Source organism: Athene cunicularia, assembly GCF_003259725.1.
Source record: "Athene cunicularia isolate RWA chromosome 2 unlocalized genomic scaffold, athCun1 chr2_part1, whole genome shotgun sequence".
Lineage (NCBI taxonomy): Eukaryota > Metazoa > Chordata > Aves > Strigiformes > Strigidae > Athene > Athene cunicularia.
This window is the reverse complement of record NW_020799095.1, coordinates 16,973,102-16,986,630: the sequence shown is the minus strand read 5'-3', so window position 1 is coordinate 16,986,630 and position 13,529 is coordinate 16,973,102. Positions and strand designations below refer to the sequence as shown.

Below are 13,529 nucleotides of genomic sequence, written 5' to 3'. Positions count from 1 at the left end.
GAAAAGATAACACAAGTGAAACACAAGGGAAATGGTAAAAAAAAAAAAAATCAGGTGCTGTACTTATTGCAAGGAAATCTGTTTATGCGTGATTTGAAATCAGAGCACAGTTTCACTTCATTCTGCCTTGTGTTGTTGTGTTTCATATTTCATGTCTTGGTTAACACTTATTTAGTCTATTTCTAGAGGCTGTGACAGGTTGTCCCAAAAGTTTTTAGACTTGCTGAGCATACACTCTTCACAAAGCATGTCAAAATGAAAGGAACAAAAAATACATTTATTTTTATGAACAACAACAACAACAAGAATATTTTAAAGACCCAACCTTTCCTCCTGACATTGTAACATGAAGCACGTAAGTCATCAACACATAAGTTTTCAACAGCTTTGAAGGAAATAAAATGATTTTTTGTGGAATTTCCTTTCTATAATTCAAAGAAACACAAATGGAAGATTTGGTTCTCCTCCTGTATTCAGGGAAATAAAAAATTAAGTGTTAATTTTTTCCCTTTTCAGCCAATTCTTATTTTAGCCACTTTCAGGGGCTTTTTAAAGGCTTTTCCTTCTTCCTAGTCATATCTCTGTGGGAAAGGAAGATATGATCAACGTATAAGGGTCAGTCCTGTGCTTGTCAGCTTGTGTTTGCCTTCATCATAGGCTGACCAAGTTCAATTATACTGAAAACATTTTAAGAACATGGTAACACCTTTGGGACTGCCAGTGCATAGAGGATCCTTCAGGAAGATAAAGCAATGAATGGAGGTGAATGCATTTGGCCAGGACTGTGAAATTTTGCCTGTATTTCCTCCTGTTTTTCCAAGCCAGGCACTCTGGCCCTCACCACAAGAAAATGCCAATCTCATGGATTCAAATGAGCATCTTGGTTTGCCTTGTGGGCATGACAAAGGACACTAGATTTATTTTGGTGCAAAGGCCCTGCTTCTCCACAGTTTACTCCTTGGGCAGTCGGTGCAACTCTGGAACCTGCGTGAGCCAAGGTGATTTTAATGCACCGTTTCTACCCAGATGACACCCTTGTGCCCCACCTCCAGCATTTCCATCAGGGTCTGACAGCTGGGCATCAGCTGGGCTGACTTGGACCTTTATTGTGTTTCTTGTGCTTGTGGCTGTTAAGGAGGAGGGCAGAGAGAAGGGCACTAGGGGCTCCCCCAGTCTCCTGGCTCCCTCCTGATTGGGGATGCTTTGCCTCCCAAGCCTGGGAAATGGCATCAGTGTTGAAACCCCCCCACACTGTTTCCCAGCTCCTTTATAAATCTGCCACTAAAATGCACAACAGAGGGGTCCTTTAAAAATCATGAGAGAGAGACTCTGCAGCAGTCATTTGATTTCTAGGCTAATTAAAGGTGTGCACAGAGACACATTCACACACGCACCTGCTAAATAATCAGGCAGGCAGTTCAGCATTACGTTTTCCTTATTATCTCTGTCCCTCTCCCTATCCCCGTGTTTGATGCCCCAGGAAAGGCAATTACCCGGTTCACTTTCCTCAGAGTCTACCTACACACTCAGGAAACACTTCACCACACAGGCAGTGCCCAATGCCAAATGGCATCCTCAATCTTGCTTTATAGACATAGCTGCAAATGAAATCTTTTTTTTTTTTTTTTTTTTTTTTTTTTTTTTTTCCTGTCTGAATCCCTGTGCTCTTTGGATTTCAGGTAGCCCCTGCATCTATTTGGCCACCCTGTGTGTTGCAAAGGATGTGTTTTCTGTAGTTAAAAAATAAAACAAGGACTGGAGTGAAGGCTGGCATTTCTTGTACCGGGGAGCACCACTGCTCATTCCAGCTGACACCGAGCATCCCCCTACTCGTCTTTGCCATTGAGGAGATTCAACCCATTGCCATGTCATTGTTATAATAATCCCCAGCTCCTGGACACCAGTCCAAGTATGACAGTCACACAAAACCAATGTCACACTCATCTCGGGCAGGCTGTGCTTCAGCAGTATGTCTTCATTCCCTGCGCCTGCTGCACTGACTTCAGTCGTCATTCCCCTTTGCAGCAGCAGCCCAGTGCCAGGCAGGACGAGAAGAGGAGCTGGCTGTGTCACTCCTTCCTTCTACAGTTTTCTAGACCTGACATTTTTTTCTTTTTCCCCCAGAGCAAAAATCCTCACTTGTGTTGACTACAGCTGCCTTCTCTGCCCTGACCTCAGTCACATGCAAAACACAGGGTCCTCTTCAAGTATGTCCCCGTGGATCATCCGCTCCTCTCTGAAAACTTCCAGTGCCTCCCCTTTTCCAACCCAGTCAGGTTTCTGAGACCTTTCTGCTCTCAGTTTCAGGCTCTTTGCAGTCTTGCTTCTTTCTATTTATTGCTCTTGATTCTTCCAAGGAAGCCAGCATTTCCACAGTGCATTTTTTTTACAAAACAGCTCTCATGCATTTTTCAGTGCTGTTTCTCATGCATGGCATATCACTTCTGAATTATCCACAGGGCCTTCGTTTCTTCCTGTCCCTCCTCAGCTTCTACCATGACAGTTTGTTCTATTAGTGTTTCAGAAAAGGGGCAATTGGGATAAATGAAATTTATTTTAAAATATAGGTTCATGCTGTGCGCTTTTTTTTTTTTTAATTTGCCTTTTATATGCTGGATGCATTGTTGGTTTATGAGCTTTTCTAAATAGCAGCTATGTCTTTCTAGACGCGCAAAGAATAATTCAGGGTAATTCAGCCCGATACGGCAGCTCTCCTTCCCAGCTGAGGTCTCCTTCAGTGAGCACTGCCAAGGGGGAAGAGATGCTCATTAAGAGCCTCTCAGCTGCCAGTCAGCTGGCTAGAGGCAGCCAGCCCCACTTTACATCAGGAAGAAATAGCTCATGGAGGATTCTCACTACTGTGGTCTCAGGGAACACAGTTGGGACCCCATAGCCTGCTGGGTCTGGTGTATGGGCACGTATTTCATGTCCTTGACCTTGATGTGATGCAATTGAGTCTGTACTGCCCCAGAGGCTGGCAGTATGTGGTAGGTGGGGATGCTCACTCGGCAATACTGTTGCACCAGGCACTTTTGTAGTGTCATGAGATGAGGCTTCTGCTGGGACTCTGCCCTGTCCTGCAGAAGCACAACACTCTTGAGTTAATTTGGTGCTCTCATTTCACCTAAGATCAGGGTTGAGAAGTGCAAAGGCCTGTGAAAATGAAAAGTGAAAGGAGAGGAAAATATTTCAGGGGATTTTCAGAGGCAACTGTTGCTGGAGTGGCGAGCACCATTGTCAGCATGACAGAAATGAGCCCTTCTTTGGGGATTCTGGGCAAAACTGGAGCTGATTCTTTGACCATCTGCAGCTTTTACCTCTGCCTATCCACATTTGGATGTGTTTGATGCTCCAGAAAGGTATTCAACCCATGGGGCAGAGCCCGCAGGCAAGGGAAAATGGCTGTGAAACCACTAGGATTTCAAACACAAAGCCAAACCGTATCACATATACCTCACTCCTCATACACTTGCACTAGCAAATGAGATGAATGAAAACAATAACCAAGCTTCCCAAGTTTTGCCTAATTTTCATTGGGTTTTACAGTAAATCTTCAGAAATGCTGTCTGAGGTGGAGGTGGTCATTTCCTGAAAAGGGTGCGTAGCTTTCTAGTTAAAACCCACTTTAACCTAGAAGTCCTGCTCTAAAAACCCATCCTTGTCTCATATTTGCATAAACTTATTCACTAATTATATCTGACTATGTAAGTTGAAGGAAGAAGAGTACGCAGCAGTGTGAATAGGAGCAAACACCCATTAAGAGCTAGTGTCCCATTAAGACCTGGCTGGCTGATGCTGACTTGTTTCTGATTTGGGTTTTTTTTTAATCATCTCTCACATCTAGGGACCAAGAAAAGGATTACATTGACTAGTGTTGGTCGTGGCTTGAAAATAGATTCCCTTTGCCCAAACTTCCCAGCTCTTTTCTGTTTGCTTTCTGCAGACATTAGAGTGATGGAGCCTGACTTGCATGAATGCTCATGGAAAGCCCATTTGAAGTCTGCACGCTCTAATACTGTCATATAGCAGAAGTGCTGGGCTGCGATGACAAAGCTCTACCAGAGTCTCAAGCTTAAACTTGCCTAATGAGGGACAAAAATTCTTTATCCACCACTGCTGTGACCATTTCTCTTCATTTTATGCTCTGCAATTAGTACATTTAAAAGGGACACTGCTTAATGCAGCAGGGGTCCCAGTTCCTCGGAAATTTTTCTAGAGCCCCGGCACACAAGCAAGTGAATGAGGTTTTGACTGTGCCACTGGCATCCTGTCCTGGGGATGCAGGTGCCGTTATTTCAAGTGAATGTAATAAAAGCATTGCATTTCAGCTCAGCACAGAGACAGCAGAGATTACGGTACAACCCCTTTTCCAGGGCTGAAGCTTGGAGAAAAACCTCTCCAGCAGTATAAAGTTTATATTATCAACCCAAAGCTTTTCCCCTGATCACAAAATCTGCATTCCTGCAGATGGAGAAAAAAAAAACCACAACCCTATGTGATACCACTCATGATGAACTCAGCTGTCTTTTGAACAGGCAGGTTGAAATACTTGTAGCAGACCCTTCACAGTCCATCTGACCTGTTAGGGAAGAAGAAAGATAATAAATTGGACAAGTAAATTTGAATTACAAATAAATTAGAGAAAGCCACAATCAAGGTACTGACATTCAGTAAGCAAAAAAAGAAAGCTTTTGTGCAGGTAAATTATCTGCTGCAAATTATTTACTCAGATCTGCTGTGAAGAGCTCTCAGTATGGGGCAGACAGAAACAGGTACTTTGTTTGCTGGTTCAGGCTTCTGGTCCCAAGAATCAATCTTTGGCCATTAAAAAAACACTGCTGCCTTTTCAAGTGTAATCTTTTTTTTTTTTTTTTTTTTTTTTTTTTTTAGGATGCTGCAGAGATTCTTGATTTTCATTTGTCTTTGTCTGGATGTGAAATAAGTTTGCCATATTGTCCATTTCATGCTAATTTCTCAATATATTCATATATTCATTTTGGATATGGGATTTGTGAAGGACTCTGTTAACTCTCAGACACTGCTGTTAAAAATTGAGATAAACCTGCTGAAGATAATTTAACTCTATTTCTGTAGAGCAGGTAATATTAAAACTAATGGCATATGAGAGGAGCTTGGGTGTTTTTTTAACTTTGAGTGTTTTACAACATTTGTGAAGAGCAGTGGTCCTTGGATGGGGAGTGGGGACTCCTGCCTCCCGCTCCATGCTGTGTTGTCAACACACTAAACCTCTGCTTGAGGTGCTGGAAAAGGTCCTGCTGTTTTGGGGCAAACCACGCTACCCCACCTTAGTTCAGCCTTCCTTTTCACAGGACACCCTGTATCTCATGAGGATCTCATTTCATACACACAAGTAAAATGTTTTCCAAAGGCATGGGTGCCTCTCGATCCAGCCCAGGCATCAGCAATATTTCTGCTGCTTTCAAGACAAGTCCTTCAAACCAGGAGCAGAGTGTTGTGGTGCAGGGATGAGGCATGATGTAAAGCCTGGGGCTGGAATAACACCACCATAAAGGTGCTGCCTGGGACACACACAGGCAGAGAAACGTGTTTTATACCTTCTGTATCTTTATCTTCAAACTTTATATACACTTCAGGTTGCCACTGGGTTATTTTTAGGCCATTTTGGGAATATATATTTCTGCAAGAGATATTTCTGGGAGCTCTGCCAAATTTGAAACTGTAGTAACCTATACATCCCCCTCTAGGATGTGTACCAAACAGCCACTGCCATTCTCTTCCTTGCTACTCTTTGCAGATCCCCAGGGAGAAGGCACATCAGTCTGTAGGAAAAAGGAGTGTGAAAAAAATGCCCCCGCAAGGCTCTGGAAGAGAGGCCCCAGCAACACATGTCCCTGCTGGAAGGAGCACACATGCACCCATCACCCAGCCAGGAACCCCCTGCGTGGACACCGATGCACCAAGAGCAGTGCGAGCGCTTTGGCAGGGGGGGAAATGCTGGGGTATGGCCATACAGCCCCCTCAGAGCTGTTCTGCTCTGTGCGATGTGATGGACAAAACAGATAGGAGCTATTCATCTGCCAGGCTGTGTGAAGCTGTTTGTCTGATAAGCAGGCCCTGCAACGACTGCTGTAACTCCAGATGTTGTGGTTTGAAGTGCTGGGAAATTCCTTGTGTTAGAAATGTTGGCCTGGGTTTGGAGTCCTGGAATTTCATCTGGGAACATCTTTCCATTTGTCAAATGTGTGTTGTGAACCAACAAGCAAATCTGAGTTTCTCTGGGTTTGGATGCACTTGCAAGGGTTTGATGCAGCTGGAAAACAGAATGTGCAATGGGATCCCAGACACTGCTGGGGCAGGGCAGAAGCATGGCCCTGAACACAGAAATGAATTGCGTCTCGCAGTTGAGTTGCACATTTTCAGGGCTTGAACTGTTCTGTACTTGGTGTGGTAGGGCACAGAGCTTTGAAATGTGGCCAAAGATACAAAGCACAGTTGTTTCTCTCCCGATCACTGGCAGTGCTCTAGAATTACCAAAAGTAACTAAAACTCTTTTCAGGGAACCATCTTTTCCCTATTTGGGTGTCAGGATTTTTCTGTATGCATCTTATTCATATGTGCAAGACATGATGCTGTCAGAGTTACAGAGAGAATTTTTTTACTATAACACTTCCTTTTCCCTTTATCACAAAAGTATGGATCAGCTAAATTCTGCTGTACATAGAGGACCGATTTTCCACAAAGGAAGTCATCAATAGAGAAAAAGAATTTAAATGCTAAATTAACCACCCCAACAAAAGCAATGTTTTAGCCTAATGCCTCCTCAATGTCTAGAACAAATTTTTCTAAGAGAGAGTTTTATAAGGAATCTGTGTCAAAGTAGATCTATTATCTGATAGATAAGTAATGGGCTTCATCAGTCATTTCTATCCATGGGAAGGGGGCAAAGCAGGGAAGAGGTAAGTGAGTCTGTTGGAAGGCTGTCCATTGGAAGCACTACCCAGACAGGGAGATTGCATGTCTGCATGCAGACTTGAAAAGACACAGATCATCAGATACCAGTGCATGCCTTTGAAAATGGGTCATAAACATTAGAGGAAAGGATACAAGGACAAAGGGAGTAGCAGGGCTTTAAACTGTGGAGGTTATTTAAGTGTGTGTATGTACGTGTGTGTGCGTGTCTGCATATGTGATAAATAAGCAGGATAAAGAACTCAAATCTGTCAAACAACGACATTGAGTTAAAGGCTTGTTTATATCAATATTGCTCGACCCTCCTATGCCTCCCTCCTTGAAGATGTGCTGGGAACTATATTAAAATACCCTGTATAGTAGCATCTAAAATACACATTGCATAGAGCAATGGGAGCTGCACCAGATAATGTGTCTCTCCATAGCAGTACCTCGACCCATTCCCAGGTGCTGGAAGACAGCTGTCTGTTCCATGAGGTTGTCAGCATGATCCTGACCTGGGACAATGAACTCACCCTCAATCAGCCCCATAGCATGATTTAGGAGTCAGCATGGATCAGGGAGGACAGTCAGTTTGGATGCTGTCACACCTTCCTTAGAAGGTGACCTTGCTTAGAAGATGATGTGTTTCAGCACGTGAGCATCGTACATAGGAAGCAATGCTTTCCAAATGTAATGGCATGATTTGCAACCTGGTTGTCATTCTCGCCCACACCACCACTAGCTTTAAGGTAAAAATTGGTCAGTAGAAGTCTATTGGTGGCATACAGGTATTTCTGGCTGCTGCTCCCTCCTCTGCTCATCTTGACTCAATTGGAAAACAGTTTAAATCAGTAGTGGCTTTAATAACACCTCTTCGGGCAAACAAAGTAAAGTAACTGGAATTTAAAGGGCTGGTTAAATGTGGCACCACCGGGTTTCTAGAAGCTCTTTGCATCTTCCTGTCTATAACAGGGCTTTATTCCTCTTGTGACTCAGGGAAATCGTAATCTGATAAGAAAATAAGTCAGTTTGTTTGTATTGCAGGAAACCAGAAACTGATACGAGCAAATACTTGCAAAGTCCTAATGCATTATGACATATCAGAACCGCATCATGCTCAAAACCCAGCAGAAATGATGTTCAACAGTTTGAATTAACTGAAAATAGGGAGTATTTCTGAGCCATTTGCTTAGCAGGGTCTTTATTAGAAATGTTGCTGTTCCCCTCCAAAATATGTAAGCATGTGTCATTGCTGGAGGGTAAACAGCATGCACTCAACACTCAGGCATCCTCTCCGTGGAGGCAAAGAGCAGCCCTGTGAAAGACCTCCCACATGCTCTGGGAATGTAGCCTTGAGCACCTGGGGTCTCAAAGGGAAAAATATTTGACATATTGGAGAGCACGTGGAACCCACCAAACACATGTACACACATATTCAAAAATCCCCTATGTACTTGCCTCCAAACAGACTGTGATATTAACAATAATCTGCCAAAATCAGCGTATACTGTAAGCGAAACCTCTGCTTTAGTCACTCACCTGGCCTTTGCATTCATGGAGGGATGTCCCACGACCACCGAGTCCATAGTGGCTCAGTCCCTTTTTTCTGGTTGTGTCCTCTTCCTTTCCAACGCAGCTATACAACGAGATGAAATTTACTCCAGTTATTGGGGCACTGAATTTTCGAGACATCTGATCCTTGAAAGAAAGAGAGGAGGGCTTTCTTTCTGGAAAAGGGAACACAGTGAAAAGTCAGAAAGCAAAAAGAAGTTTAACTTGTGTTTTCATTCTCCCTCTCTCTGTGCAACCTTGAATGTAGGAAGAGGCATTGGTCTCATGGGATGTGCCAGCACGCCCTGAGCAATACCTAAAGAGAGCATCCACTGAAGGTGTGGAAGCCACTGGCAGCTGAGGCAGAGGACAGTCAGACTGGTGAAGAAGTGTGCTGCCTCAGGATGAAACAATACCCAGGGGGAACAGTAGCTCTGGCACAATCTGCCAGCATTCGTATAAATACCATAAAGCTTTCATGTCTCCTCCACTCTCAGGCCTCTCTCATCCTGCTGGCTACGGTGCAGCCCCGAGGCTCCTGTATGAGTGTCATTTTCTGTAGATCGTTCACCAGATGTGAAGAGATACACAGCAAGTTGTGCCCATGGAAGACTGGCCTGGATAGCTGCAGTCCAGGTTCTCTAAGGTGACTTCAGAGGGACACCAGAGCTCCTCTTCATCTTCTGCCAGGTGAGTGTGACAGTCCTCAGATTCAGCAGGACCATTGTGAAGCTGCCACAGGTGGGATCCAGGATTAATGAACGCTAAAGGCATTGCAAGTGGTATTTTCCTAGCAGATGGGCTTAAGCACCACTTTTAAAGCTACAGTTAAGAGTGAGTGACACAGGGAGTTTACAGAGCTACAGAAGAGCTTCAGACTATTATTATTGTTTTTATTGCTGAGTGCAGTTGCCCTAGTTTCAAGAGACAAGGCTGATGCAATTTATTGCTATATTAATAATCTTCATCATATCCTTTTTTGCGGATCCCTCTTGCATGTTTCTTTAAAACCCATGAGATCATCTGCTGCCTGTTAATGGAAAGCAGTTTATTTTGAAGGAAGGCGAACTGACAGATTTTTGTTCCCATGAACTGTATAAGAAATCTAACAAACCAGATGCAGATGGATCAATACAGGCTGTTCTTTATTTATCACCCCCTGTCTTCCTCACTTTATTTTTATGGCTATTAAAGATGCTATCATTGATATACCATTTTTGACTGTCTCTATATAATGTATACACTGAACAATGCTGCCATTGATATGCACCTAAAATGCTGGGGTATTGAATGACCTAGGAAAGCAGTGCAGCCTGTCTTTCATTTCCGCAGCACCAGGTTTAGTTGGGGCTGGATCTCTAGCAAGTAACATTTCTGTTACACTCCAGGAGGTGCGAGGGAAGTTTGATCTTTGCCCCGAGTATTTCTGCACTTTCAAGTGTGCTTGAGGTTTCCTTTAGGTGGGACTTAAGCTGGTGAGTTCTTGGGCTCTCTGCTTCATTAAAATCAATCCCTTTGGGCTTGTGATCACCAAGAAACACAGCAGTGCTTGACTGCATCCCTTTGGTGATGCATTTTCAATTAAAACTCACTATTCACTACAGATGAGGGAAGTCATGCTCCAAACCATGACATTTTGTCATGAGTAAACAACTGATGGGAGCTGAGTGAATATGAAACTTGACATGGCTTATCCTTGCCTCCAATGACTGACAGCATCGTGTCAGCTAATTTGACTGTCGATAAGAGAATTAAAGATGTTATGGAAACATGAGCATCAGAGATGAGAGTATTTAATGCTGCAATTCTCATTGCAACTGCTGGACAACAGTCACCCTCAAGCCAGTTTTAAATGATCCACCCTGGGACTGGTAGCAGTCTGGAGGTGGGAAACCAAATTCAGCAATGACTAGTCACCCCGCTACCTGGGGAGATTTACAGCCTGCCATGCACTTTCAGTTTAGGGTCTGAAATTGGTCTGAAATTGGACATGGAAAGCTTGATTTTCCAGTCAAGTCATCTCAGCTCCTTTTAAAAGCAAAGCAAAGGAGAACAACGCCCCTACATTTATCAAAAGCAGCTTCAACTGCTCTCCCGCAGCAAGATTTGCTTCAGATGTCAAAATGAGAGTGTGATGCTCTTGTAGGTCTGGCACCAGGTAACTGGTGCTGTGTAGTTGGAAAATCTGGTCTATCTAGGCAGCCTGTATTGATTGAGGCAGTCCCTGCAGATTTAGTAAGTAGAAAATTAATCCCTTTGCCCAGTTAAATCTTGGATAAGCAGGTGGAAATCCAGGGCTAAAGCCTTACAATAGAAGGAAATATTATTCTAGCAACTCAATTTGCTACAAACAAATGGTGTGGCATTTAAATTGGTGCATCTATCTCTAGCAACCCGGCACCTCTAATCAGTTTCTCACCTTTACATTTGAATGCAGTGAAGGCAGAGGTACTGCATTTACAATTATAGCAGATGACTTCATCCCTCTGAAATGACTTTAAAAGATTAGAATTCATAGATTATTTATTAACTCTTAGTGAATGTATTTCCAGAATGGGAACAACATATTGCATCAATGTCTAGTTCCACAGTTTAACTATTTTAATTAAGAGGGAAATGTATACTGCTGTAAGGAACTCAGCCTGCATACCACTGTGCAAGGCTTTTTCCTTACTGTTTCCTTTTTAGTACAAAGCCTTTGTTACTTTAAACTCTTGTTCATAACAGTGATCATAACACTGGAATCTTCTGGTGATAACTCATAAATAACAGTTCTAGCTAAAACAAGGCTGTTCAGCCAAGCCATCCAAAACAGGCAACCCAACAGTTTATTTGACCCATTTTGATCATGAGTGTCTGATTCACAGGTTGGCAGAGAGATTTGTGATGGTGTGGCACTGGCAACTTAACCCAAACACTCCTACTGCCTAGATAATAAAAAAACCGCTCGTGTTAAGTTCATGACAGCAACTGCAGCATATCCAAAATTGTCCTCCTTCCTTGTTGGATTCTGTAGCACATCTCTTCCCTACTAAAACCTTCACTTGGTTCCTGGGTAGTAAAACTGAATGCCTTAAAAGTGGTAAAAAAAAAATGAGACAAGCATAAACACTGTGTTCCAGACCTCCAAACCAGGTGCCAGTCCAGATGAAATATAAGGCTGTCCACAGCTAAGCAGACAGAGTTTTCCAAGGAAGCTTAGAAGGGTCAAGTAGTTGAGGAGCCAGACCCATCCACTGCAGGAGGAATGCTGGCTCCTTCCAACAAAGTTGGGGAAGGAGAAAGTGGTAAACACAGCCCCAGATGCCTGTAGTCTGATCAGCGTCAGTGCACCGACGAGTCACAGCCCGGGCTCTTCTGTGGGAAAAGGCAGGGATCAAAGTCAGGAGGCAGAGTGAACTGCACTGTGATTTACTTTGACAATGTGTTGTCCCAACAGAAAACGAAAACAACGTAATTTAGATGCTGTCAGGACAGAATGTCACCTTTAAAGAAATGGAGATCTAATTATCAAGATATCGTTTGGGAGACCTGGTATGGAATAATTCACAGATGTGGTGAAGAATTAAACCCTTTCAAAGCCCTGTAAACATATTTTTCCTTTATCTCTAGTACTTATGATTTTCAGCTAGGTTAAATGCATAAAGCTTAATCATCGAGCATTTAAAAACACACTATATAATGCTTTTAGGCTTGGTGTAAAGTGCTATTACATGGCAAGATGCTAAGGACTAGTTTTACCTCAATGTTCTGATTCATTAAACAACCACACTTTTATGGTGCCATCCTTGAATGATAAGGCATATCTGAAAAATGCAGCAAGAATTTGCAGGATAACACCTATATGATTAGGATAATTTGAAAGGCACTGGAACTAAGAAACAGAAAGAAGACCCATCAAGTTCATGTCAGGCTATTACAACAGGACTTTTTTCTGTTAAGTAGCTGTTGTGTTTTTAAACCCTTTCATTTCACTTTACAGTGGTGGACTCAAGACCAAAGCAGTTACCAGGCATCACTAATCTGGTCGTGATAAAACTACTTTTTTAATGGAGTGTGAGACTCGGGTTCCAAAAATACATTTGTCATTTTATATTCAAGAGAAACTTCCTTTAGGAAAGGTGCTTTCACAGTTCACTAAAAATTTTGAAATGGAAGATATTGTTCCAGGAATTCTCACCATCCTACATTTCCTCTTTTTTCTTTGACAAATGATTTTTGTACATTTCAACTTGTTCCAGGAATTTTCACCATCCTAAATATCCTCTTTTTTTTTCTCAACAAATGATTTTTGCACATTCAACAACGGTTAGGACAGGCAGCCAAACTTGTGCATATTTATTAAACAAAGTGCTAAACTCCATGGCTAATCCTTTGCTGGTTACTACAAATAAAGATAATTGCAGTGCTGAAAAATTACAGTTAATTGCGGTTAAGAAAGGCAACTCTGGAACCTGGTCCCGCTTAGTTTAAACCCTCAAATCCCAAAATCCTTTTATGCAGCTTTTTATTTCCTGAAACTTCCTTTATCTTCTAGCTTAAATTCAGTGCATACAACATAACGGCTGCTGAGGTGGAGTTATGGGGCATGCCGGGAAAGGAACTCTGAGTTAGCAGTAATTTGCATGTTTAATTAACTATATAATCAGGACGCTTGGGCAAGGCTTTTTTTTTTTTTTCTGAGGAAACATTCTTCACCTGCATATGTGCTATCGTGAAACCCAGAAGCTTCTTGCATAAACGTATGTGCCTCCTGAGTCCAGAGTGGAAACTGCCCCAAAGAAGAGAGCAAGGCACGTTCTCCTCCCGCCAGGACTGCAGGCTGAGCAGGCATTTGCAGCCACGTCTTTTGCCTTCAAACGGAGTGTTCTCTCCACCAGCATCTTCCAAGGTGAACCTGTGTCCACTTCTCCCACCCTTGTCCACAGGGAAGGAATAGTTAATTTACTGGGATTGTTTCTCTGGCTCAGTGATCATTACACGAACCTACAAATAAAATGCTTGGGAAGCGGGTTCCAGTCTGAATTGGATACTTTAGGGATATG

General features: G+C 42.8%; 1 long non-coding RNA gene across 2 annotated transcripts; it reads right to left on the bottom strand.

Annotated features, from left to right (window-relative positions):
* Positions 1-63: 63 nt before the first annotated feature.
* Positions 64-9,260, bottom strand: LOC113476650. Of its 2 annotated transcripts, XR_003397759.1 has the most exons (3): positions 8,951-9,260; positions 8,473-8,660; positions 64-4,579 (listed from the first exon to the last, which is right to left on the bottom strand). It is a non-coding gene; the product is annotated as an uncharacterized LOC113476650 (long non-coding RNA). The 2 variants fall into 2 exon arrangements; XR_003397758.1 differs by having other exon boundaries at positions 8,473-9,260.
* Between the last annotated feature and the right edge of the window lie 4,269 nt (positions 9,261-13,529).